Genomic DNA, 26,836 nt, shown 5'->3' with positions numbered 1-26,836 from the left:
ATTAGTTTTAACCCAATTTCCAGTCACCATAGTGGTTTTTTCTTCCATATGAACTTTGTTTTGTGATAGTATGACTGTAAAAATGACAGCTTATTATTTCCTGTTAAAGTCTTCTTATTTCTTTAATCCTTGTCACCACAACAATAAAACTGCACTGCAAGCGACTCAATGAAAAAGACACACATCTCTGGTATACAGTTTAGAAGATAGAAATCAGTTTAGAAATAGACGAGCCTGCAGTTGACTCCCAGGTTCCCCATTTATTGAATTTGTGAGTTTCTTCCTTTCTAAAAGTCGTGAAAAGAAACTAAGTAGTTGATGAGGTAGGGTTATGAAAACCTAATACCCATAGCAAATACATACAGAAAATGTTAGTTCTTTGCAATTTAACTTGAAAACATTTTTGAAATGTTTTTGAAAATTTCCTATATGCCAGATACAAAGCCTTGCAGAGGGTGTTGGATGGGTCAGAAATTTAATGCTGTCCATTAGAGCAACTGGCCTAAGTAGAAGTCTGGCCCAAGGGGGCATTCTCAGCTCTTCAGAAATCATAGCAGTTGTGCCTACTCCCTCTCTGAGGCCTATTTTTCTTTTAAATGAAGACTTTCCTCAAGACTCTGCTCTTCATCTTCTCTCTCACATTTTGCCCCTTCTGTGGTAATCTTATTTATTCCAATCGCAACACTATGATGCTGGCTGATTTCCAATATCAAAATTGGAGTTTTCTCCACCTCTTTAAGCCAACTCCATGAGTATCATGTCAAATCCTGTCATATGAAATACAGAAATATGAATTCATATGAAGAATATACGAATTTCCTCCTTCTCATATCTATGCTTTTATTAATGACTGCACCATTAACACCATTCTCCCAGAAGAAAGTGAGAGAAGTGTGGTGCAGTGTTTAAGAGGAGCTTTATGGAGTAAGGCTACCCAGGTCCAACCAGCTCTGTCACTGGAATAATAAAGCATCTTAACACTTTAACCTTATGCTGGTGTTGCATGTGTTAATTATATTTTATTTAATTTTCAATAATACTGAACTATGTATTTGAAAGTTGTTAAGGGAATAACTGAAAATTTCTCATCAAAATAAAAAAAATCATAATTGTGTATTGTGATGGATGTTAGACTCAGTATAATTACATATATAGAAGGAGAAGAGGGCAACAGAAGATGATATGGTTAGATAGCATCACCAATTCATTGGAATGAATCTGAGCAAACCTTGGGAGATAGTGAAGGACAGGGAGAGCCTGGTGTGCTGCAGTCCATGGGGTTGCAAAGAGTCAGTCATGACTTAGCAACTGACCAACAACATAGTCATTATGTTATCCACGTGAAAATAATGGGCTTATATATTAATTATATCTCAGTAAAATAATAAATTTTATAATAAATGTATAGTTATCAGGATAGTGCATAGCACAGAGTTAGTCCTGTTTAGCAAACACACCAATTTATTTGCTTATTTGAAAGAAAGTGAAAGTGAAGTAGCTCAGTCTTGTCTGGCTCTTTGCGACTCTCTGGATTGTAGCCTACCAGGCTCCTCCCTCCATGGGATTCTCCAGGCAAGAATACTGGAGTGGGTTGCCATTTACTTCTCCAGGGGATCTTCCTAACCCAGGGATCGAACCTGGGTCTCCAGAACTGCAGGCAGACATTTTAACTTCTGAACCACCAGGGAAGCCCAACTAAATACAAATTCTTCTTTTACTCCCATGAGATTTAATAACTCTTGACAAGTAATTTCTTCTTTATATTAACACTATTTGTATACTAAGAGTATCCCTCACTTGATTAATAATATCTTAAGGTCAAGAAACTGTTTATTACTCAGTTTTTGAATCCTCAAAACAAAAACTTATTCATTGGCAGGGGCTGGGATTTAAAACTGCTTGAACTGAATTACAAATATACTTTATAAAATATTAGAATTGCTAGCTCTGTACAATGTACTAGTTATATTTCTTTGTTTTGTTGAAGCTGTGTGTCTCATTTCCAAGTTTCTGTTTTTCTATAGGTTTAAATTGAGGACAAGATCACCCTGAGATAATTGGTCACTAAGTTGTGTTAGCAATGTGTAAGTTGGATATTCTGCCATTTCTTTTAGTTTTAGTTGAATAATTTATATGAAAAAAACTATTGGGGATTTTTCTATGCTATTGTGAGTGAATATTAATTATCTGAGAATGTGTAATAAATTGACACAATGAGCTATTAAGGTAGGGTTCTGAGCCATTCATGCAGACGTGTTGATGAGTTACTTAATCTATCAATTTTATGGTCCTCCCCAAACCCCTCTCCAGAATAAGAATACTTAATAATAATTGGTGACTTGGACTCATTGATTAAAGTATTTGATGGTAAATTTAATAGGGAAGATATCCTGATGACTGATGTGTTTTGCCTTGATATAACTTCTATTATATATTTTTAAAGTTAATACATGATTATTAGGGCAGGGAAAATTAGGAATATTACAATGTAAGATCTACAATCAAAGTGACACTAGGGAGAATGGAAGAGTGACCAACAGGGGGATGACAGAAGACATAAAACACGATCTGGTGAAATATAACTTTTCTGGGATTGGAATGTAGGGAATATGTATTAACAAAGCTTTCACTAACACTTTCACTTGGGATTGTATATCATCAGAGACAATAATAGGCAAATTGGGGGAGGGGGTGGAAGCTATTTATTTTAAAATATCCTCATCCTGAATCTTAGTTTCTGACACAGCTTCTTACCCAATGTTGGAGTCATCTGATTCTTTTTTTTTTTTCTCTGCTTGTGGCTATTATCAAGTCATCCATTCATTATTTCACTAATTCCTTTTTCCAATGTATTTTAAGCACCCACATCATCATACATAGCAGTAGGTAGTAGTGATAGAATGATTAATGAAATGAGATCCTTGCCTTCATAGACTTAGAGATAAGATTAATTTTAATTAATTAAAGACAAGATTAATTTGAAAACTCTGAGATAATATCCCTCCTATTTCCAAAGTAATTATACTTTTTATTCATCTAGAAATATGAAAACTAATGACTTTTGCTTTATGATTGAGCCTCATGGTTCTGTGGATGTTGTGTTGGCCTTTAGCTCTAGACTTTGCAAATATTGTCAGAGATTCTTAGATGAATGGAATTATATCATCTCATTTTTTTCATTAACTGATTTTAAATCCAATAGCTTTTTGAAAACCAATAATATTTTTCCACATTCAGAAATCTAAAAATCTCAATTTAGTAACAAGGATGCTGAATAATTCGTTTTCTTTGATTTGGGTAATAAGTGTCTCAGGATCCACCCATGGAAATGAGGTCTTGGTGCAGGCATTGGAGAGTTTTGAAAGTAATATATTTAGCCTCAATTTGATGGAGGTACTCCTCCTTTGACAAGAGGTAGCTGTTTGGGTACCTGAAGTGGCTCTTAATAGCATGCCAGTTATTTTGCTAAAAGTTCTCAAAGGATATGATACCTTAGCTTTCTTAAAAGAGGGGTGGAAAGAAATGTTTCATAGTAGATCTCCTGAAAGCACCACAAAAGGTATCTTGATACTGTAATTGGCACTTGGTAGCCACAGATCTGGTCACACAAATCTGTTGCACTCATGATTCAATCAGTACCTTTGTTTAAGCAATAATACCCACTAATCCAGAAGATTAAAGAGAAAGGATACTTCAATCAAATGGAAAAAGCAGAAAAATAAAAAATATAATGGCTGAGCTACTTAAAGGGAAGCTGAGAAAAACACCTAGCCCTATTTCCCACACTTTCAAACAACCAGCTGAAAAAAACACGAAACATAATTTACCCGAAGGTTATTTCAGGTAAAACAAATGCACAGTATAGTATAAAGAGTGTAAAATTTAGAGTGGAACAGAATCAGATTTAAATTTTGCTCTCCTGCTGGCTCTACTCATGTTGGATGAAGCTTGTAGACTTTCAAATTTCTTAACTATAAAGTTAGAAAATATAATCATATTTGTTTATTATAAGCCTTAAATTAGAATATGTCTGTAATATACTTACCACAGTACCAAATGCATTCAATCAACTAGTCTTTATCCCCCAATAAATGAAATTATATATATATATATATATATATACACACACACACACAAATGAAAAGAAAACATCTTTAACAAATATAATACTTTTTTCTACTGAGATAAATAAAATTGTTATTTGTGAAGATACAGCTTTTGAAAATCTCTGCCAAAAAATTAAATAAGGAAAACAGTCTTTCTTATTCATTTCTAACTCTGTTCTAGATTGGACTTTTGAGCAGCAACATAGCATTTATTCTACCCTCCTCTCCACTGGAATAAGAACTCTTTTAAATGCATCTTGGTGATCATAAGCTGTTTCTTCTTTTTCATGAGCCAAAAGATTGCTGTTTTAATTCAGGCAAACAAAACAAAGAATTATTAAAATCTTTCAGTTATTATGTCATATCCAAGAGCTTACTGGTTTCTATTTTCAACTAATATGCATTGCTTGTGGATTATAGAAGGTGCATTCAGGTTAAATATAGCTCTGTCTATAAAGGATTCATCTGAAGAATTGAATACATTGTGGTTAATGGTGACCAAACCTTCACTTTGCTATTCAATATGAATTTCAGTGAAACTTAATATACAGTAAGACCTCCATAGAGAAATCAGTTCTGGACATTGGAAATCTGCCCTCCGCTATATGGGGCCATTTAAATGTATCCCATCAAGGCTCTCCTAATGATGATCCCTATTTGAAAAACTTGAAGAGCTATATCTTCAGATTTTCCAGTCTAGAGAGCAAAAGAAGAAAATAATAGTAGATACTTTTTAAATTGGGGAAAAGTACACATATGTGCCTCTTGTCATAATCTTGACAAGGAATCTTTTTAAAAGACCTCACTAGATATATAAATATATAATTGCATTTGTCATATTAGAATAATTTTTGAAATCATATCATTTGTTTCTGGATTAGAGCATCATTACCAGCACCTTCATGACAGTAAAAGTTTATATAGCCCTTACTATGTGCCATACTCTGAATATACAAAGCAATTTATACATAGTACTTCATTTAATTCTCTTCTAACCCTATGAAAATATTATCAATTTCATTATTGTTTGAATGAAGAGTCAACTGAGACACAGATAAGTAGCTGTTTTAAGGTCATTGAGATGGTGTGGTTCCTGGTCCAAGTCTTTAATCACTCTTCTGTTTCAAACTATGTTGTCTAAATGGTGCTTGATTTTTTTCTTTTTGTATCTTTAATATTTCTTTTTTACTTTTTTAAATTATGAAAGTATAAAAACACATTTACAGGACACTTGGAAATTATGGAATGAAGTTACATATAGTTCTATTATATATTATGATTATTTTTTAAGTAGATAAGATTTTTACTTGGAGTTTCAATATCAAACTCTCAAAAATTATTGGAATGAATAGAGAGAAAAGTAGAAGGCTATAGTAGATCTGAAAGGCACTATGAACCAATTTAACATAATTAAGATTTATACAATTTTCACACAACAGCAGGATACAAATTCTGCTCAAGTTCCCATAGACTATAAACCAGAAACACTGGAACATATCTGGGACATAAAACAAGGTGCAAAAATTTCATGGCCTAAAGTTATTGAAATCATACAGAGTCTGTTATCTTATTACTGTGGAATTATTGTAGAAATCAGTATCAAAAGATATTTGAAGATAACCCAAACATTTTCAAGAGCAATATGACATTTACCAAGAGAGATCTTTGGTTTAGCCATTGAAAACCTCAATAAAGCTAAAAGACTGAAAAAATCGCAGATGGTAATTGCAGAGTGAAAACATTTAAAATGAGAAATTAATATCAAAGATACTTTAAAAACCCCATGTATTTGGGAATTAAATGTCCATTTTAAATGGTGGGGTTTATCTGAGAAGTCATAACAAAAAAACTAGAAAATATTTGTAACAGAATAAAAGTGAAAAGAGAATTTATTAAATTTGTTGCATGCAGCTGAAGCTGCTCAGTGCAACTAACTACAATTGTGGAATCTTGTATAATGTATGAAAGGAAATAATGGACACTAGCATAAAACTTTGTGAAATTTGAACAAAATCTGGTACTTGAATTTAACACTGAAAACAAAAAAAGCTAAGTGAAGCACTCCTCTAATTTACTAGATAGAATGTTGTACCCAAGATGTCCCTTCTGTGCTCATTCTACTGATTTGGGAAGTGTTGAAAGACTGGATAGTTGTTATTTGGGGAACATTAGACAATATCCGCTTACTCCTTGGAAGGAAAGTTATGACCAACCTAGATAGCATATTTAAAAGCAGAGACATTACTTTGCCAACAAAGGTCTGTCTAGTCAAGGCTATGGTTTTTCCTGTGGTCATGTATGGATGTGAGAGTTGGACTGTGAAGAAGGCTGAGTGCCGAAGAATTGATGCTTTTGAACTGTGGCATTGGAGAAGACTCTTGAGAGTCCCTTGGACTGCAAGGAGGTCCAACCAGTCCATTCTGAAGGAGATCAGCCCTGGGATTTCTTTGGAGAGAATGATGCTAAAGCTGAAACTCTAGTACTTTGGCCACCTCATGCGAAGAGTTGACTCATTGGAAAAGACTCTGATGCTGGGAGGGATTGGGGGCAGGAGGAGAAGGGGACAACAGAGGATGAGATGGCTGGATGGCATCACTGCTCGATGGACTTGAGTCTGAGTGAACTCTGGGACTTGGTGATGGACAGGGAGGCCTGGCGTGCTGCGATTTATGGGGTCGCAAAAAGTCGGACATGAGTGAGCGACTGAACTGAACTGAATGGAGACAATATCTCTGGAGAAGGCAATGGCACCCCACTCCAGTACTCTTGCCTGGAAAATCCCATGGACAGAGGAGCCTGGAAGGCTGCAGTCCATCGGGTCGCTGAGGGTCGGACACGACTGAGCGACTTCACTTTCACTTTTCACTTTCATGCATTGGAGAAGGAAATGGCAACCCACTCCAGTGTTCTTGCCAGGAGAATCCCAGGGACAGGGGAGCCTGGTGGGCTGCCATCTATGGGGTCGCACAGAGTCAGACACGTCTGATGCAACTTAGCAGCAGCAGCAGACAAAGTCTCCAATTGCCACCTTTCTTATTAGATGCAGTTTGCAGATCGGCTACCGAAGTTGTAAATCCTTCTCAAATTACTTAAAAATAGCTAAAGAAAGACTTACCGAATATTAGGATACTGAAGCATCTGTGCATTCAGCACATAGTGATTCAGTTTATTTTACATATAGACATGAAGGAATTTATCAAATGGGTAGAAATTGGTTAATCCTGAAGTGTTTTAAGAAAATCACTGTTGACTAATAGAAAATGTGTCTGCAGTCCTTGAGGGGTATGATGACAGACTGGAAGCCCTGCTGTGGACACTGTAGCACCAATCTATTCTGATGGCACAGGGGGTGATGAACAGGGGTTATTGCTTAGGGTGCACTTTAGAATGTGAGTGAGGAGGGGAAAATAAGTTGAAGTAGAGCAGATTTAAATGCTTTTAGAGAACACCAACTGTTTAAGGGACTGGAAGCCCACTCCAGTATTCTTGCCTGGAGAATTCCATGGACAGAGGAACCTGGCGGGCTACAGTCTATGGGCTTGCAAAGAGTTGGACATGACTGAGTCGTATGACTGAGCAACTAACACACACAGAACACCAATAAAGGGAAAATGACTTACAGTATGACAAAACAGGGATATGAGAATTTTAGACAGTGTCACCAAAAAGTTAACCTTACCAAGTCTTCCTACTCAAATACAAATACATGTTGTATGTTGCAATTTTGAATTTGACAACAATGTGAGCTAAGGTGGATCCATGTTCTATGATGCTAAAGAGACATGGCTCTGATTATTTTCCTTTTATTGCTACTTTAAAAAATATTCTTGCAAATATGTAAAAATCATATATATAATTTGCAATATTTTTCATTTGCAAATACTTATTTCTCCCTAAGATTTCAAGCATTCTGATCTCCTGTTCCATAAGCCATTCTGAGACTCCTTGTACCAGAGCAAATTTTTGTTCTATTTTACTTCCTCTGATGGGAATATTTTTATGCATTTTTATGTTGGAAATTGCAGTTCATTTTCAACTCCCATTAACTATTTTCAGAGAATTAATTTAGGGTTTGTTCCTAGTTGGGATTTCCAATTAGTCTTTGAAGTTGGTTTGAGATATTTCTTTTCCTTTAAAAAGACCAAACCAGTAACAATCAGAACTGGGAAAATTGTTTTGGGGTGTCACTGAGAGGTGTACTCTGATTTGTGCATACCATTCAGGATAGTATTTAAATATTGTGTTTCTAAGCCTGGCTCATGTATTTCCAGGAATTGCTCTTTACAATGAATATAAGATTAATTCACTTCATTTTACCGCACTATGTTCATATTTTATATTCAAATTGTTTTATCATTTTGAATCTTTGCATGCCATTGGAGTAGCGTTGCTGTTGCAGCTGTATTCGACATCATCCCATATCGACATATCACCGTAATGAAAGGCAAACCTTTACAAACCAGCCAATTTAATGATGCCATGAATGTTTTATAGACTCTTAAATATTTTCTGTTCTGATTTATAAAAGTTATATAAATGAAGGGAATAGCTTTTGCATACTGTTCAATTTTGACCTATATATATATATTACTTTCCTTTTTTTCCCTTTCAATACTTGGAGAGTAACTTCTCCAAAAGCAGAACTTTTACTGTCATAGAAAGAAATATACATAAAATACAACATGATTATTATACAGCTTGATTTCTATGATAAATATACAGCAAATGGCAATTCAGTGTTGTGCAAAAAAGATTTTGGAGATTTTTTAAGGGGTAATTTTCATACAAATTTGATGCTATTTTTAATTTCAGAAGTTATGGACAATGGTAAGTTGGATCATGTCTGACAGGGAATCATAGATTGTTGACAGGTTTGGACAATTATGATAAAAGGTGAAGAATCTTGATAAAGAGAGAATAGCCATGGCAATAGTATCAGAATGACTCAATTAAAACCAAAGTGTTTCCTCAAATCCTGTATAGAATTCACTGCCATTATTGAACACCTGCTAAGGTTTAGGCATTGTGCTAACAGACAGAGATAAAGTATTGACTGGAAGAAACACATTATCTACCCTCAGAGAACTTAAAACCTAGAACCACTGTAATTGCTGATTCATGAGATTTCCAGACCTCCCACTGCTGCTGCTGCTAAGTCACTTCAGTTGTGTCCGACTCTGTGCGACCCCATAGATGGCAGCCCACCAGGCTCCCCCATCCCTGGGATCCTCCAGGCACCTACGTACCCATAAATTCACAGGGCTAGAGTGCTGTGACTCAGAGGAATAAAAATATTCATTGGAAAATTCAATTAACACTGGAAAATTGGAGGGCCACAATTTATAAATAGAAACACAGTGTGCCAGTGCATATTCTGGAAGACTCTATAAGTCTAAAATTAGAGCCAGCCCCAAGATCAGCAAGCTAAAGGTAACTTTCATAGGACCTATGTAGTAGGAGCTTAGAATCACAGTAGTAATTTGAGGATGCAGCTGAGAGAGAAAGGAGTAACTACATCATCTGAAATTTAAAAAAGAAAATAACAGCAATGCTCACACTCTTTTTTGTACAGTTCTTCTGTGTATTCTTGCCACTGTTCTTAATATTTTCTGCTTCTGTTAGGTCCATACCATTTCTGTCCTTTATCGAGCCCATCTTTGCATGAAATGTTCCCTTGGTATCTTTAATTTTCTTGAAGAGATCTTTAATCTTTCTCATTCTGTTTTTTCCTCTATTTCTTTGCATTGATCGCTGAGGAAGGCTTTCTTATCTCTCTTTGCTGTTCTTTGGAACTCTGCATTCAGATGCTTATATCTTTCCTTTTCTCCTTTGCTTTTCACTTCTCTTCTTTTCATAGCTATTTGTAAGGCCTCCTCAGACAGCCATTTTGCTTTTTTGCATTTCCTTTTCTTGGGGATGGTCTTGATCCCTGTCTCCTGTACAATGTCACGAACCTCCGTCCATAGTTCATCAGGCACTCTATCATATCTAGTCCCTTAAATCTATTTCTCACTTCCACTGTATAATCATAAGAGATTTGATTTAAGTCATACCTGAATGATTTAGTGGTTTTTCCTACTTTTTTCAATTTCAGTCTGAATTTGGCAATAAGGAGTTCATGATCTGAGCCACAGTCAGCTCCTGGTTTTGTTTTTGCTGCCTGTATAGAGCTTCTCCATCTTTGGCTGCAAAGAATATAATCAATCTGATTTCCGTGTTGGCCATCTGGTGATGTCCATGTGTAGATCTTCTCTTGTGTTGTTGGAAGAGGGTGTTTCCTATGACCAGTGCGTTCTCTCGGCAAAACTCTCTTAGCCTTTGCCCTGATTCATTCCGTACTCCAAGGCCACTTTTTTTTTTTTTTTTTTTGTTTAACATTCAGGACTTCCTTCACCAAAAATTTAGGATATTGTAATTGCTTATTTAGTACACTCTTTACACCCTCAAAGACAACAAACTCTAGAAGGCTAAGGACCATACTGTGCTATTCACAGGTAAAACACCTGTATCTGGCTCAACAAATATAATATGAACTTGGGTATGTGTATGCTCAGTCATGTCTGACTCTCCGCAGCTCTGTGGACCACAGCCTGCCAGGCTCCCCGCCCATGGAATCCTCCAGGCAAGAGCACTGGAGTGGGTTATAACCTCCCACTGTACTGGATCCTCCCTACCCAGGGATTGAACTTGCATCTCTTGTGTCTCCTGCATTGGCAGAAAGACTCCCCATCACCAGTGCCACCTGGAAAGCCTTGAATTGGGGACAAAAGGGAAATAGGCACATAATTTTATAGGGTGACAAATTCTAATATATACACATATTTGTTTACAAATTTGGAAAAATGTTTTTGATAATGTGGTAATTTTTTTTTTATCATTTCAGCTTGAATTTTCATCAAGCTTCAGGAAGTTTTTCTTAGGATAATATATACAACTGGTGTTTCTAGTACAAATATATCATCATGAAAGCATAATCTTTCTTCTTTTCACAAGTACCTCTTATTAGTTGGTAGGGGAAGCACAGTTCTTACTTATGTAACAAAAGAGATGAAACTTGAAATGAGTTATTAGGATAAATAGCAACTGAATACAGCATATATATGTCCAGACACATTTGTATACATACATTTATACTGCCAAGTAGAATGAAATATATTTCTTAAAAAGCAGCTAAATGGCTTTATGAATTCAGAGAATAGGATGATCAGTTCTTGCTGGAAAGAACAGAATAGAAGCATCTTCATGGAATGTGTGGCATTTAATTTTAGCCTTAAATAGGAGTGATGGCAGAACAATAGGTCTGTGAAAAATGTAGCTAAAATAGGATTATGATGGTGGGAAAAGGGGGAAGGTTAAAGATGTCCAAGGCCAAATTTGCCTGTTACTCCAGGTGTTTCTTGACCTCCTACTTTTGCATTCCAGTCCCATATAATGAAAAGGACATCTTTTTTGGGTGATAGTTCTAAAAGGTCTTGTAGGTCTTCATAGAACCGTTCAACTTCAGCTTCTTCAGCGTTACTGGTTGGGGCATAGGCTTGGATTACCGTGATAGTGAATGGTTTGCTTTGGAAATGAATAGAGATCATTCTGTTGTTTTTGAGATTGCATCCAAGTACTGTATTTCGGACTCTTGTTGACCATGATGGCTACTCCAGTCTTTGTTAATGATGTCATGGGCTTTCCAGGTGGTGCTAGTGGTAAAGAACCCATGTGTTAATGCAGGAAACATAAGTGATATGGGTTCGATCCCAAGGTCAGTAAGATCACCTGAAGGAGGGCGTGGCAGCCCACTCCCATATTCTTGCCTGGAGAGTCCTATGGATAGAAGAGTCTGGTAGGCTATAGCCCATAGGTTTGCAAAGAGTCAGATATGAAGTGACTTAGCATGTATGCACATTGATGTCATGCTGCTTAATGGGGTAAGTTTATCTCAAGGTTCATGCTTTATAATTACACATAAACCTCTTACAGGGATAGTTGCCCTTTGGGAAAAAAATGAACCAAAAAAAAATTATTGTCCTGGGAAAAGCTTTTGGAACCAATAATAACAAGTATTCACCTCTGTGATGTCAGAGAAAGAATATGCATGCAGGAGCTGCTCTTTTCTTCTATACTCAAGGCTCTTATGCTAAAAGCAAGAGAAAAGCAGGAAGGTACAGGGTTTCTCTTTTGCAGTGACTTAACTTTATTGTTACAGTTGCTGAGACCAATGCTTTTTATGTAGTAACAAACAGATATAGTGTGGTTTTTTTAGAGCAGTGGTTCTTAATCGGACATACAATCCCTTAGAGGTTCTTTGGGAAATAGAAACGTGTTAGGGCATTTGCTGTCATGACCACTGGGGAGACCCTGCTGTCATTTAATAGGCAATTGTTAGGAATGCTGGGTGCTCTGAGTGTGTAGAAAGTCTTGCACAATGGCTGATTATATGGCTCTGCATGACTTGCTAATGTTCTGCTGAGTAACCATGTAAGTGAAAGATCTGTTTATAAATGAGCCTAGTAAAATCAAGTATTTTTGTGAATAGTTTTAGTACACACAGATTTTTCCAGTAATGCAACAACTGTGTAAATTTAGGAAAGATTATACTTTGTTAAGAACTTTACCAAGAGTGACTCATCATTTCTAAGAATCACACTGTAATTTCTCTGATTTTTGAGGCAGCAACACAATGAAATGAGTCCATTTGCATTTTTATCTGTACATTCACAATGATATTATCTATAGTAATGCACACCTACCTAATTCATTATGCTTACTAGCATAGTTATGTCTAAAATTTAAATATTAATATAGAGTATTTTGTTATAAATCAATTTATTGTCTCCATCACAGAACAGTTAATGATTTCTTTTTTAAATTGTGCATTGAGTCATGATATTACTTGTGAATATTGTATTGAGAGAATAAAAGTGATATTATAGAGATATTTGTTGCGTAAGTGAAGCATTGAGTCTGCTGGGATTGAGAACCGATGGTCTGGAGTCTTGTACCCAAAAGGATAGTTCTGAATAGTAAAAGTTTCTAGGAATACTTCTACTTGTAATACATTTCTGTTTTTTTCCAGAATAATATGTTCCAGACTTTTCTTATCACTAATTCTCATCTCATTTGTGTGTATGTATATGTGTGTGTGCATATGTGTGTGTGTGTGTGTGTGCATTTCCAATGATAGAAAGTCAGTGAGGCAATTAAAGATTTCAACAATTTAATTTTTGCACACACTATTTGTTTTGTCTTTGTTGTCTTTCAGCAACAAATAAACTAATAAAAATACCAAGTACTAAAGTAATTTATTGATTGGTATATACTTGATTTTTGAGCTAATTTAAGAATACCATTAGAGACACAGGTTTTTTGACTAACTGCAATAGGCAAAAACCTACTTATTTACTGAGGTCATTTGGTATCCAGTAGTAAGTCTGCTTTACAATAACTCCATCAGACAACAGCCATCTTTCAACTCTCTGATTATTTTGTCGTGTTTTTACAGACTGCCCTGAAAAAATTCTAAATTTAAATCTTTGCAGTGATATGGAAAACTCTACACATGCATTTATATTTTCAATTCCTATAATAGTTCTATAAATGAAAACAAAGGCAATAAAATCAGCCATAGAATGTTATGAAGCAATCATTACAGAACTATGAAAAATTGATTATATAGAACATCAAAACATTTTAGAATTGACTTTATAAGGAAAATCTTATTAAAAACACTATTGGCAAAAGGAGGAATATGAAAACAATAGGAATATACATGACAACTAGTGAAATAGAAAATGGAATATAAATGTCATATTAAAATGTGAACTAATAAAATGCAATATCACTTGTTTATATTGCTATATGAGTATCTTAATGGAGAGAAAAATCTTGAAATGGCAAGGAGATGAACTGGATGCCTCTGATTCAATTTCTGTGATTATTAATGAATAATTATATTTCTTTTCAGAACCATTTCTTCCTAAATATTCACGTGCTATCTGCCCTTTCTCCAGTAAGGTATTTCCCAGCAATGTACACCTGTGTGTGTGTGTTTTGGAGATGGTTGCAGTGTGTTTGATGGGATATGGAGGGAGGGGGACTGTAGTCTTTTGGAATTAGAAGTCAAAATAACGTAGAACACCAAGTAGGGCATTGTATAGTAAATATGGATGGCACATATCAGGTTATTTCCAGAACTCGGGATAGATTTTGAAACAATTCTACTTTGAAATTTTGTAAATGATACTTTTATAGATTCAGGTAGAGATTAAAAAAAAACAAAAAACAAAAAACAAAGATTCTACTTGTTTCATGAACTCCTAACATGCCTTGGAAAGCAATTTGCTTTTTAAGGGAAACATGAAGACAGTGGAGAAGTAATAATGCATAGTTGTCAGGAAAGGAATCCTATTCAAAGTGGATATTCTGCCTCTTGGATTTCTTTGGTCTAGTTGTAGCTCTCTATTTTTCACAGGCTGAGGGATGCAGAGACCCTCAAATGGGTTTTTGATGTCCTGTCCTCTCTTTTGGGCTTTACTTCAAGTTACTTTCAGCTTCTCTATTTTTTCATTTTCTTTCTCCCTTTTTCATAGATTTTTATAGTGTTTTATTGAGATAAATTTTATGTAGAATAAAATGCACAAATCTTAAGTACTACATAGTGGAGAAGCTTGAATACATACAAGCTCATGAAAACCCCAAGATCTGGATCCTAAACATACCCAACACCAAATTTACCCATTTCCTTTCCCAGTCAGGCTTCATCTCTGCCTTCACCCTCCAGACTCACCCTGCAGAAACCATTCTTTTGATTCGCTGGTGCTTAATTTTGTCTGCTCTGAAAAATTATGTCACATAATATGTATTTCTAGCCTGTCTTCTTTTGCTTAACAGATGCTTTTGAGCTTCATCCATGTTGCTGTGTATCAGTCCTTATTTGTATATCAAGAGAAGAATGGTTTAAACAGCCTCTACTCCAACCCTGAATCCCCAAGATCCTATAGCTAGTAAGTGAACAAACTACATTTCAAGTTGATGCCTTCTGGTTCCAAGTTCAGGATGGAATTTTTCTACCTTTGTTGCCCCCATAGTGAGTGTCCATGGGAACTGGAAGTCCTATGAAAATGCAGGTAGAAGAATAATTCTAGATTTAGATTTTCATTCAGTGAATCTCATTTTTATTTATTTATACCATAAAGTACATCAAGTCTTAAAAACAACAGGCTTCAAAATCATAGACTTGGGGCTGGCAAATGACAAAATCTAGCAAAATCTAAATTGATTGAAGTTAAGAGAGCATCTATATTTTCAGACATCTTCAGTTTTGGCCCCCACAATAGTTTATTTGTTTTAAATAATAGTTGCTATCTTTACTGTTTCTCTATCCTTATTAAAACTTCTGTCAAGATTTCAAGTTAGATTCCATGTATTAAAAAGCAGAGATGTTACTTTGCTGACAAATGTCTGTCTGAATAGTCAAAGCTTTGGTTATTCCAGTAGTCATGTATGGATGTGAGAGTTGGACCATAAAGAAGGCTGAGTGCCAAAGAATTGATGCTTTTAACTGTGTTGCTGGAGAAGATTCTTGAGAGTCCCTTGGACTGCAAGGAGTTCCAACCAATAAATCCTAAAGGAAATCAACCCTGAATATTCACTGGAAGGGCTGATGCTAAAACTCTAATACTGTGGCCACCTAATGCAAAGGGCTGACTCATTGGAAAAGACCCTGATGCTGGGAAGGATTGAAGACAGGAGGAGAAGGGAATAATAGAGCATGAGATGGTTGGATGGTATCACTGATTCAATGGGCATGAGTTTGAGCAAGTTCCAAGAGATGGAAAAGGACAGGGAAGGCTGACATGCTGCAGTCCATGAGGTTCCAAGAGTAAGACACAACTAAGCGACTGAACAATAACAACAATGAATGATGTCATACAATATCTGTCTTTGTTTGACTTACTTCACTTAGTATGATAAAATCTAGGTCCTCCCAAGCTGTTGTAAATAACATTACTTTATTCTTTTTTATGCCTGAGTAATATTCTGCTGTATGTATGCGCCACATCTGCTTTATCCATTAAATGTTACAACTGAACTTACTTACAAAACAGAAATAGACTCACAGGCATAGAAAACAAATTTATGTTACTGAAGGTGAAAGGGAACAGAGGAGAATAAATAGGAATTGGGGATTAACAGATACACATTATACTGTATATAAACTAGATAAACAGCAAGGACCTACAACATAGCACAGGGAACTATAGTCAATATCTTGTAATAACCTATAATGGAAAAGAAACTGAAAAAGAATATATAAATATGTATATGTATATAATATGTATAAAACTGAATCATGCTGTATGCCTGAAACATTGTAAATCAACTCTAGTTCAATAAATTATTACAGACAAAAAGTCATTGTTATTGCTAAATACAGTAAAGCTGAATTGAAAACAAATAATTCAGCTTTAAAAAAATAAGAAAGTCCTGTAATGTGTGACAACATGGGTGAATCTTGAGGACATAATGCTAAATTAAATAAGGCAGTTATAAAAGAACAAATACTTTTAGGTATATATAATTTCGCTTACATGAGATGTCTGCTCACAGAAGCAGATAACAATAGTCAAACTCACAGAAGCAAAGCTTTGAAATATGGCTGCTAGAGGCTAGGATAAGTGCAAAACACAGAGCCACTAACCAACAGGAATAAAATTTCAGTTTTGCAGAGTGTGCCTATAGATAAAAATACTGTATTACGCACTTAGTCTGTTAAGAGGATAGACCTCATGTTGTGTTGTTTCCACAACGAAGGATAAAATTCCATGAACCACTTACATTTCAATAGAAACTCATTAAAAATGTAAATTCAAGTATGTTCTTCTAGTCAATGATGAAATCTCAGGAAAAGAGAAACAGAAAATCCTGTTGATAAATAATTTCAGTAATGCATAGTGAATAAAGTCTCTTCAATCAATCAATCAAAAAGGAAAAGAATATATAATAATGATAAAACAAGGTTTCAGTTTTAGACTACTTCATAGTTGAGTTGCTCCTGATTGTACACAATTACCAGCTTCCTAGGTAGCACGGTGATAAAGAACCTGTCTGCCAAAGCAGGACAGGTTTGATTTCTGAGACACAGGTTTGATCTCTGAGTCAGGAAGGTCCCCTGGAGGTGGGCATGGCACCCACTCTAGTATTCTTGCCTGGAAAATTTCATGGACAGAGGGGCCTGGCAAGCTACAGTTCATGGGGTTGCCCAGAGTTAGACATGACTGAAGCAACATAGTGCCCATGCTCTTATACAGTTAAAGTGAAATGATTCAAGCAATAATTCAGATATTATATTTTGTGTTCTAGTAAGTATTATAAAGAAAAATCATATCGGCTTATTATACTGACTTTGAAAATATTAAAAGTGCGTTAGGGATTAAAAACATGATTTACTAGGTTATATCATTGTAGTTTATTGTATTATTTGTTGTAATTTTGCATCCTCTGAAAAAATAGTCATGAAATGTTATATTTTATCTCCTCATGTAATTTCTCATCTGGCCAATCCTCCTCCTTCTTCCTTCTCTTCCTCTCCAATTTCATCATTCCTACTCTAACCTCACAAATTTAGCTAGCTAATTATCTGAATTTTTTAATCCTCATGATGGAACTTAAGAAAAAAAATTTAAATGTCTGCACAAATGCCTAAAGAAAAAGGACACAGAATTTTTCCAAAGCAAGCCTCTTCTTCTGATACTCTACTGCTCAAATTTAAGGTCAGCAACCCAGCAGGAATTAGAGGAACTCAATCCTTCTAAATGTGTTTGAGCAATCTACGGTGACCAAACAGCCAGCTGTATTTGCTCACATTTTCTGCTGCACTGAGACCCAGTTGCACTCTCCTTAGGTCAGGAGGAAAGCTCTGACTGACCTCATTGGGAGTTTTGCCAGTAAAAGGACAATAATATTGGGCTCCTGACAGCAAGTGAAGTTTTTACAGGATCGCCAAGAATCAGATTGCATCTTCAGCTCCTACTGTAGGCAAGGGAGAGAATAAAAATAAAGTGGGTATAGAAACAAACAGAAACAAACAAACAAACAAAAAAGCATACAAACAAGACAGGTACCTATTTTAGAAGAATGATTTTCTTTTTTTTTTTTTTTGTTTTTATTTTATTTTATTTTATTTTTAAACTTTACATAATTGTATTAGTTTTGCCAAATATCAAAATGAATCCACCACAGGTATACATGTGTTCCCCATCCTGAACCCTCCTCCCTCCTCCCTCCCCATACCATCCCTCTGGGTCGTCCCAGTGCACCAGCCCCAAGCATCCAGTATCGTGCATCGAACCTGGACTGGCAACTCGTTTCATACATGATATTTTACATGTTTCAATGCCATTCTCCCAAATCTTCCCACCCTCTCCGTCTCCCACAGAGTCCATAAGACTGTTCTATACATCAGTGTCTCTTTTGCTGTCTCGTACACAGGGTTATTGTTACCATCTTTCTAAATTCCATATATATGCATTAGTATACTGTATTGGTGTTTTTCTTTCTGGGCTTACTTCACTCTGTATAATAGGCTCCAGTTTCATCCACCTCATTAGAACTGATTCAAATGTATTCTTTTTAATGGCTGAGTAATACTCCATTGTGTTTATGTACCATAGCTTTCTTAGTTGCTATAAAGAATTGATCCTCTTTTATATTCAGTTCAGTTCAGTCGCTCAGCCATGTCCGACTTTTTGTGACCCCATGAGTCGCAGCACGCCAGGCCTCCCTGCTGCTGCTGCTGCTAAGTCGCTTCAGTCGTGTCCGACTCTGTGCGACCCCATAGACGGCAGCCCACCAGGCTCCTCCGTCCCTGGGATTCTCCAGGCAAGAACACTGGAGTGGGTTGCCATGTCCTTCTCCAATGCACAAAATCGAAGAGTGAAAGTGAAGTCGCTCAGTCGTGTCCGACTCTGTGCGACCCCATGGACTGCAGCCTACCAGGCTCCTCCACCCATGGGATTTTCCAGGTAAGAGTACTGGAGTGGGTCGCCATTGCCTTCTCCGCCAGGCCTCCCTATCTATCACCAACTGCCGGAGTCTACCCAAACCCATGTCCACTGAGTCAGTGATGCCATCCAACCATCTCATCCTCTGTCGTCCCCTTCTCCTCCTGCCTTCAGTCTTTCCCAGCATCAGGGTATTTTCCAATGAGTCAGTTCTTCACATCAGGTGGCCAAAGTATTGGAGTTTCAGCTTCAGCATCAGTCCTTCCAATATATATTCAGGACTGATTTCCTTTAGGATGGACTGGTTGGATCACCTAGCTGTCCAAGGGACTCTCAAGAGTCTTCTCCAGCACCTCAGTTCAAAAGTGTCAATTCTTTGGCTCTCAGCTCTCTTTACAGTCCAACTCTCACATCTATACATGACTACTGGAAAAACCATAGCTTTGACTAGATGGACCTTTGTTGGCAAAGTAATGTCTCTGCTTTTTAATATACTGTCTAGATTGGTCATAACTTTTCTTCCAAGGAGAAAGTGTCTTTTAATTTCAGGGTTGCAGTCACCATCTGCAGTGACTTTGGAGCTCCCCAAAATAAAGTCTGTCACTGTTTCCCCTGTTTCCATATGTATTTGCCCTAAAGTGATGAGAGCAGATGCCGTGATCTTAGTTTTCTGAATGTTGAGTTTAAAGCCAACATTTTCACTCTCCTCTTTCACATTCATCAAGAGGCTGTTTAATTCTTCACTTTCTGCCATAAGCGTGGTGCTATTTGCATATCTGAGGTTATTGATATTTCTCCCAGCATCTTGATTCCAGCTTGTACTTCATCCAGTCCAGCATTTCTCATGATGTACACTGCATATAAGTTAAATAAGCAGGATGACAATATACAGCCTTGACATACTCCTTTCCTGATTTGGAACCAGTCTGTTGTTCCATGTACAGTTCTAACTGTTGCTTTTCGACCTGCATACAGATATGATGGCTACTCCATTTCTTCTAAGGGATTCTTGCCCACAGTAGTAGATATAATGGTCATCTGAGTTAAATTCCCCGATTTCAGTCCATTTTAGTTTGCTGATTCCTAAAATGTCAACGTTCACTCTTGCCGTCTCCTGTTTGACCACTTCCAATTTGCCTTGATTCATGGACCTAACATTCCAGACTCCTATGCAATATTGCTCTTTAGAACATCAGACTTTACATCCATCACCAGTCACATCCACTACTGGGTGTTGTTTTTGCTTTGGTTCCATCACTTCATTCTTTCTGGAGTTATTTCTCCACTGATCTCCAGTAGCATATTGGGCACCTACCCACCTGGGGAGTTCATCTTTCAGTGTCCTATCTTTTTGCCTTTTCATACTGTTCATGGAATTCTCAAGGCAAGAATACTGAAGTGGTTTGCCATTCCCTTCTCCAGTGGACCACGTTTTGTCAGAACTCTCCACCATGACCTGTCTGTCTTGGGTGGCCCTACATGGCATGGCTCATAGTTTCATTGAGTTAGATAAGGCTGTGGTCCATGTGATCAGATTAGCTAGTCTTCTGTGATGTGGTTTTCCCTCTGTCTGTCCTCTGATGGAGAAGGATAAGAGGCTTAGGGAAGCTTCCTGATGGGAGAGACTAACAGAGGGGGAAACTGGGTCTTATTCTGATGGGTGGGGCCATGCTCAGTAAATCTTTAATCCAATTTTCTGTTGATGGGTGGAGCTGTGTTCCCTCCCTTTTATTTTCCTGGGGCCAAACTATGGTGGAGATAATGATGATTATAGGGACCTCCTTTGAAAGGTCTCATGCAGGCACTGCTATACTCAGTGCCCCCAACCCAGCAGCAGGCCACAGCCTACCCATGCCTCCACTGGAGACTCTTAGACACTCACAGACAAGTCTGGGTCAGTTCTGTGGGGTCACTGCTCCTTTCTCCTGCATCCTGATGCACACAAGGTTCAGTTTGTGCCCTCCAAAAGTCGGTTTCCCCAGTCCTGTGTAAGTTCTGTCAGCTCTCTTGTGGGGTTAATGGTGACCTCCTCCAGGAGGGCTTATGCCATACCCAAGTCTGCTGCACCCAGAACCCCTCCCCTGCAGCAGTCCACTGCTGACCCGTACCTCCACAGAAGACACTCAAACACAGTGCTGTTTCAGTCTCTGTGGGGCCTTTGGGTCCTGGTGTGCACAAGGTTAGTTTGAGCCCTATGAGTGCCTCTGGCGGGTATGGGGTTTGATGCTAAACTCGATTTTGTCCCTCCTACCATCTTCCTGGGACTTCTTTGCCCTTGGATGTGGGATATTTACTCACAGTCACTCCAGTACTGGGCCATGCAGCCATCAATTAAGGTCTCAAAAGACATGGGGTCTCAAAAGAGTCAGAGACGACTGAGCAACAGAGCTGCCCTTATTGCATGCAGCTCACTCCGGGTTTGCCTGTGTGCTCTTCCACATGTACTTTGTTTCTCCCATATGTACTCTCCTCCATTTTAGATATATTTTGTCACTATTTTACAAAAATGGATCTCCTTACACAAACTTTTTAGTGTCTTACTCTTTCTCAGTGCTAATGCAAAGCCTCCCATTTCAAACTACACCACATAAGAGGGAGTGGTGGTTATAAAGGCACAGTGGCCCTGTAGAGGAAAGCTCATCTACTCTTTTTTCTGATATCCTTGGCAGCAGATGCAGAGTTGTTTGAGGCTATTCTAATTAGTAAATTTGGCTTCAAGATATCTACCACTCACAGTGCTTTTTCTGGGGACTGAGCTCACTGTTTCATTTATACATCAACAAACCAGTTAATCTTTTGACTACACTTTCCCCAAAATGCCTGAGTCCTGGTGTTTGGGCTTCCCCTTGTCTCTTGGCAGAGGCCCCATTCTCTGTTCCTGGGCTTCTACACTATGCTGGACATTGGCAGACCTCTTTTATAATCACCACTTTGAAAGAAGAGGTTTAATTAACATAATACAGCCTGGCAGTAGTGAACAGCATATGGGAAGCTGAAAATTCCCACTAAGCCCAGCCTGTTCAATGTCCTCAGACTCACTCTCAATCAGTGTAGGGGCAGAAACAAGTCCTTCTGGCTGAAGCTGCAAGGGGGCCTGTCTCATGCCTGTGTTCAACGCTATGATATCCACACTTCTGGCAATCTATCCTCTCCCTAGGTTCTTTGCCCCTTTCCCATAATGGGTTTTCTTCTCTTTGGTGCACTCTCAGCAGAATAAACCAATCTCTCAATTAACCTGAAATTGGAAACAGACATCACTACTCTTCTTTCCTCTTTCACTGTGTCTTTCTCAAATGGAAAAACTGCCATAACAACAAAAACCTCGAGCTCTTGTTGGAAGATACCAGCAAAGCTCCTGCGGTTCTCAGTTACTAAACTTTTTACTCCCTTCTAGGGATAGGTCCAACAAAGTATCTACAATTATCACAGCTTACAATAACATATATTATGTCAATTTCCTTTCTGCTAAACACATAGTTGTATCTCTTCCAGATAAGATGAGGCGAGCAATTATAAAGACCAAACTACCTACCCTCCTACACTATTTTAGACATCAGAACAGGAACACAAGGCAAATTTAGAATCAAAATGTAGAGAAGCTGTAATAGGATGCCACTGAAAGGTAAAAACTAATGCAGAGAACTGGGACCCATTGCCTTTAAAGGTAAGATTACATTTAAAGAGAAGTTAAAATCAGAAGACAGCATTAAAATAATGCTGAAAACATCCAAGTGTTGGTGGAAATATGAATCTGTCAACATGATAAAAGAGCCTTTCATTGCTAATCATAGCCCAGCGACATTAGCACTCCTGCTCTAAGGACTTGGGTGGCCCACGGTGAACTTGACAGCACCTTAGATTTTTCTCTTTCTTCCTTAGGTTTAAAGATTTTAGTTTACAAAGTCTTTCTTTGTTCTCTTTAAAGCTGACTAGTCCCTTTGAATTACAGGTCAGAAATGTGTGTTCACAGCCTGATCTATTTTGCACACTTGGGGACTAATTCTCATTTGAGCTATACAGAACTTCAGTGCTTTGTAAGGGCTTACACTGCATCTAGAGATTATTACACAGTTTTGTCGAAATGGAACAGCTCCATATCCACCCACCTAAATGCATTTTTTCATAATAAATTACCTGGCAGAGATCTCTATATAGTCTAATGAACAACCTGAAGATCTTGTAGTATTCCCTTTTGCCTTCCAAATATATTTTTATAAATATATATGTAGATTGAAAAAAATATAGCTTTTTAATAATGCTTTTTAATTTACTCATTTTCAATCTTCTTTCCTATTTAAATTCTGATGACATCTATGATGACAGATGGTAACCAGACTTATTGCTTGTGATTTGTAGAAATATTGAATCACTGTATTGTACACCAAGAACTACCATAGTGTTGTGGGCAAGTTATACTTCAAAAATCAACCAACCAAATAAACAAACACATGGAAAAAGAGGTCAGATTTTTGGCTACCATAGGTGAGGGTATTTTTTGTCTTTTCATACTGTTTCTGGGGTTCTTGCAGTGAGAATACTGGAGTGGTTTGCTATTTCTTCCTCCAGTGGACCACACTTTGTCAGAACTCTTCACTATGACCAGTGCATCTTGGGTGGCCCTGAATGGCATGGCTCATAGTCTCACTCAGTTACACAAGTTCCTCATGGCAAATAGAAAGGAAAAAAGTGGAAGCAGTGACAGATATTATTTTCTTGAGCTCCAAAATCACTGAGGATGGTGAATGCAGCCATTAAGAGAAATTTTAGTGGCTGCAGAAATTAATAGATACTTGATCCTTGAAAGGAAAGCTATGGCAAACTTAAAAAATGGAGATATCACATTGCCAAAAAAGGTCCATATAGTCAAAGCTATGGTTTTTCCAGGAGTCATTCGTATATGTGAAAGTTGGGCCCTAAAGAAAGCTGACCAATGAAATAATTGATACTTTCAAATTGTAGTGCTTAAGAACAGTCTTGAGAGTCCCTTGGACTGCAAAGAGATCAAACCAGTCAATCCTAAAGGATATCAACCCTGTATATATTCTTTGGAAGGACAGTTGCTGAAGCTGAGGCTCCAATATTTTGGCCATGTGATGCAAAGAGCCAACTCGTTGGAAAAGACCCTGTGCTGGGGAAGGTTGAAGGCAAAAGGAGAAGGGGATGGCTGAAGACAAAATGGTTAGATAGCATCACCGACTCGGTGGACATGAATTTGAGCAAACTCAGGGATATAGTGAAGGACAGGGAAGCCTGGTGTGCTGCAGTCAGTGGGATTGGAAAGAGTGAGATGATTTAGTAACTGTAAAACAACAACAACAATAATAAGATGTGAGTGTGTAGAAGGGGAAATTAGATTAAAGTGATCAAAAGATGCAAGTCAAGAAAATCAAGTTCTAATATTAAATATAAGAAAGCTAGTGGAGGTGATAGAATTCCAGCTGAGCTATTTCAAATCCTACAAGATGATGTTGTGAAAGTGCTGCACTCAATATGCCAGCAAATTTGGAAAACTCAGCAGTGGCCACGGAAGTGCAAAAGGTCAGTTTTCTTTCCAATCCCAAAGAAAGGCAATGCCAAAGAGTATTCAAGCTACCATGCAATTGCACTTATCTCACATGCTAGTAAAGTAATGCCCAAAATTCTCCAAACCAGGCTTCAACAGTATGAGAACTGTGAACTTCCAGATGCTCAAGCTGGATTTAGAAAAGACAGAGGAACCAGACAAAAAATGCAAATATCCATTGTATCATCAAAAAAGCAACAGAGTTCCAGAAAAATATCTACTTCTGCTTTACTGAATATGCCAAATAGTTGGACTGTGTGGATCACAACAAACTGGAAAATTCTGAAAGAGATGGAAATACCAGACCAACTGACCTGCCTCTGGAGAAATCTGTATGCAGGTCAAGAATCAATAGTTAGAACTGGACATGGAACAACAGACTGGTTCCAAATCAGGAAAGGAATATGTCAAGGCTGTATATTGTCACCCTGCTTATTTAACTTATATGCAGTGTACACCATGAGAATTGCTGGACTGGATGAAGTACAAGCTGGAATCAAGATTGCAGGGAGAAATATCAATAACCTCAGATATGCAGATGACACCACCCTTATGGCAGAAAGTGAAGAGGAACTAAATAGCCTCTTGATGAAAGTGAAAGAGAAGAGTGAAAATGTTGGCTTAAAACTCAACATTCAGAAAACTAAGATCATGGCATCCAGTCCTATCACTTCATGGCAGATAGATGGGGAGAGAGTGCAAAACAGTGAGAGACTTTATTATTTTGGGCTCCAAAATCACTGCAGATAGTTTTTGCAGCCATGAAATTAAAAGACACTTCCTCCTTGGAAGTAAAGTTATGACCAATCTAGACAGTATATTAAAAAGCAGAGACATTACTTTGCCAACAAAGGTCCATTTAGTCAAAGCTATGGTTTTTCCAGTAGTCATGTATAGATGTGAGAGTTGGACTGTAAAGAGAGCTGAGAGCCAAAGAATTGACACTTTTGAACTGAGGTGCTGGAGAAGACTCTTGAGAGTCCCTTGGACAGCTAGGTGATCCAACCAGTCCATCCTAAAGGAAATCAGTCCTGAATATATATTGGAAGGACTGATGCTGAAGCTGAAATTCCAATACTTTGGCCACCTGATGCAAAGAACTGACTCATTTGAAAGAACCTTGATGCTCGGAAAGATTGAAGGTAGGAGGAGAAGTGGACAATAGAGGATAAGATGTTTGGATGACATCACCGACTCAATGGATATGAGTTTGAGTAAACTCTGGGAGTTGGTGATGGACAAGGAGGCCTGGCATGCTGCAGTCATGGGGTCACAAAGAGTTGGACATGACTGAGCGACTGAACTGAACTGAACTGAATTTAGTTAATATTTTTAAAAATTATCTGTTTTGAAAGGGAGAAAATGTTGAGGGTGTTTGGATGGTAAAAGAAGGGGTAGAATTAAAGCATTTCTTAGAATAGAATTTTAATATTATCACAAATTCTCCCCATACAGGTCCTCCCCTTTGAATATGCACTGGCCTTCAAATTGTGTTTGGGGCTTCCCCTGTAGCTCAGCTGGTAAAGAATCCCCCTGCAATGCAGGAGACCCTGGTTCAATTCCTGGGTTGGGAAGATCCCCTGCAGAAGAGATAGGCTACCCAATCCAGTATTCATAGGCTTCCCTGGTGGCTCAGATACTAAAGAATCCACCTGCAATGCAGGACACCTGAGTTCGATCCCTGGGTTGGGAAGATCCCTTGGAGGAGGGCATGGCAACCCACTTCAGTATTCTTGTCTGGAGAATCCCCATGAAGAGAGGATTCTGGCAGACTACAGTTCATGAGGTGGCAAAGAGTTGGACATGACTGAGCGATTAAGCATAGCATAGCATAGACTTGTGTTAACCCACATAATCTGGCAGATGTGAATTTGTTTAACTTAAGATCTAAGGCTCTAAGAAATTCTTTAGCTTCCTCTCTTGCCCTTTTTGAGGGCTAGTTTCTGGGCATGCATCCTGTGCAGTCTTACAGAGCACCAGACTTAGAAGGACCTATGTTGGTTAAATACTCTTTTATTAATATAACAAATTATGAAGCTGGCCATGCCCTTTGGACACTCTGAGATCACCTGAATCTAAATAAATCAAAGGAGCTTCCTTAGGAATGAAAGACCAGTTGGGGAAAAAGGTCCTACTGTCTCAGCCGTTCTTTCTGATATTAACCACTGGTTGAC

At 37.7% G+C, this 26,836-nt stretch overlaps 1 long non-coding RNA gene across 1 annotated transcript in view; it reads left to right on the top strand.

The window, feature by feature from the left end:
• Positions 1-26,836, top strand: part of LOC129655224 (uncharacterized) — a 48,857-nt gene that overhangs the window by 5,789 nt on the left and 16,232 nt on the right. The window contains exon 2 of the long non-coding RNA XR_008715839.1: positions 2,025-2,084. This is a non-coding gene — a long non-coding RNA (uncharacterized LOC129655224). The remainder of the gene's footprint in view (positions 1-2,024; positions 2,085-26,836) is intronic.

This window comes from Bubalus kerabau, chromosome 6 (genome assembly GCF_029407905.1).
Source record: "Bubalus kerabau isolate K-KA32 ecotype Philippines breed swamp buffalo chromosome 6, PCC_UOA_SB_1v2, whole genome shotgun sequence".
Taxonomy (NCBI): Eukaryota; Metazoa; Chordata; class Mammalia; order Artiodactyla; family Bovidae; genus Bubalus; species Bubalus kerabau.
Note: the sequence above shows the minus strand (reverse complement) of the source record. Positions and strands in the feature narration are given on the sequence as shown.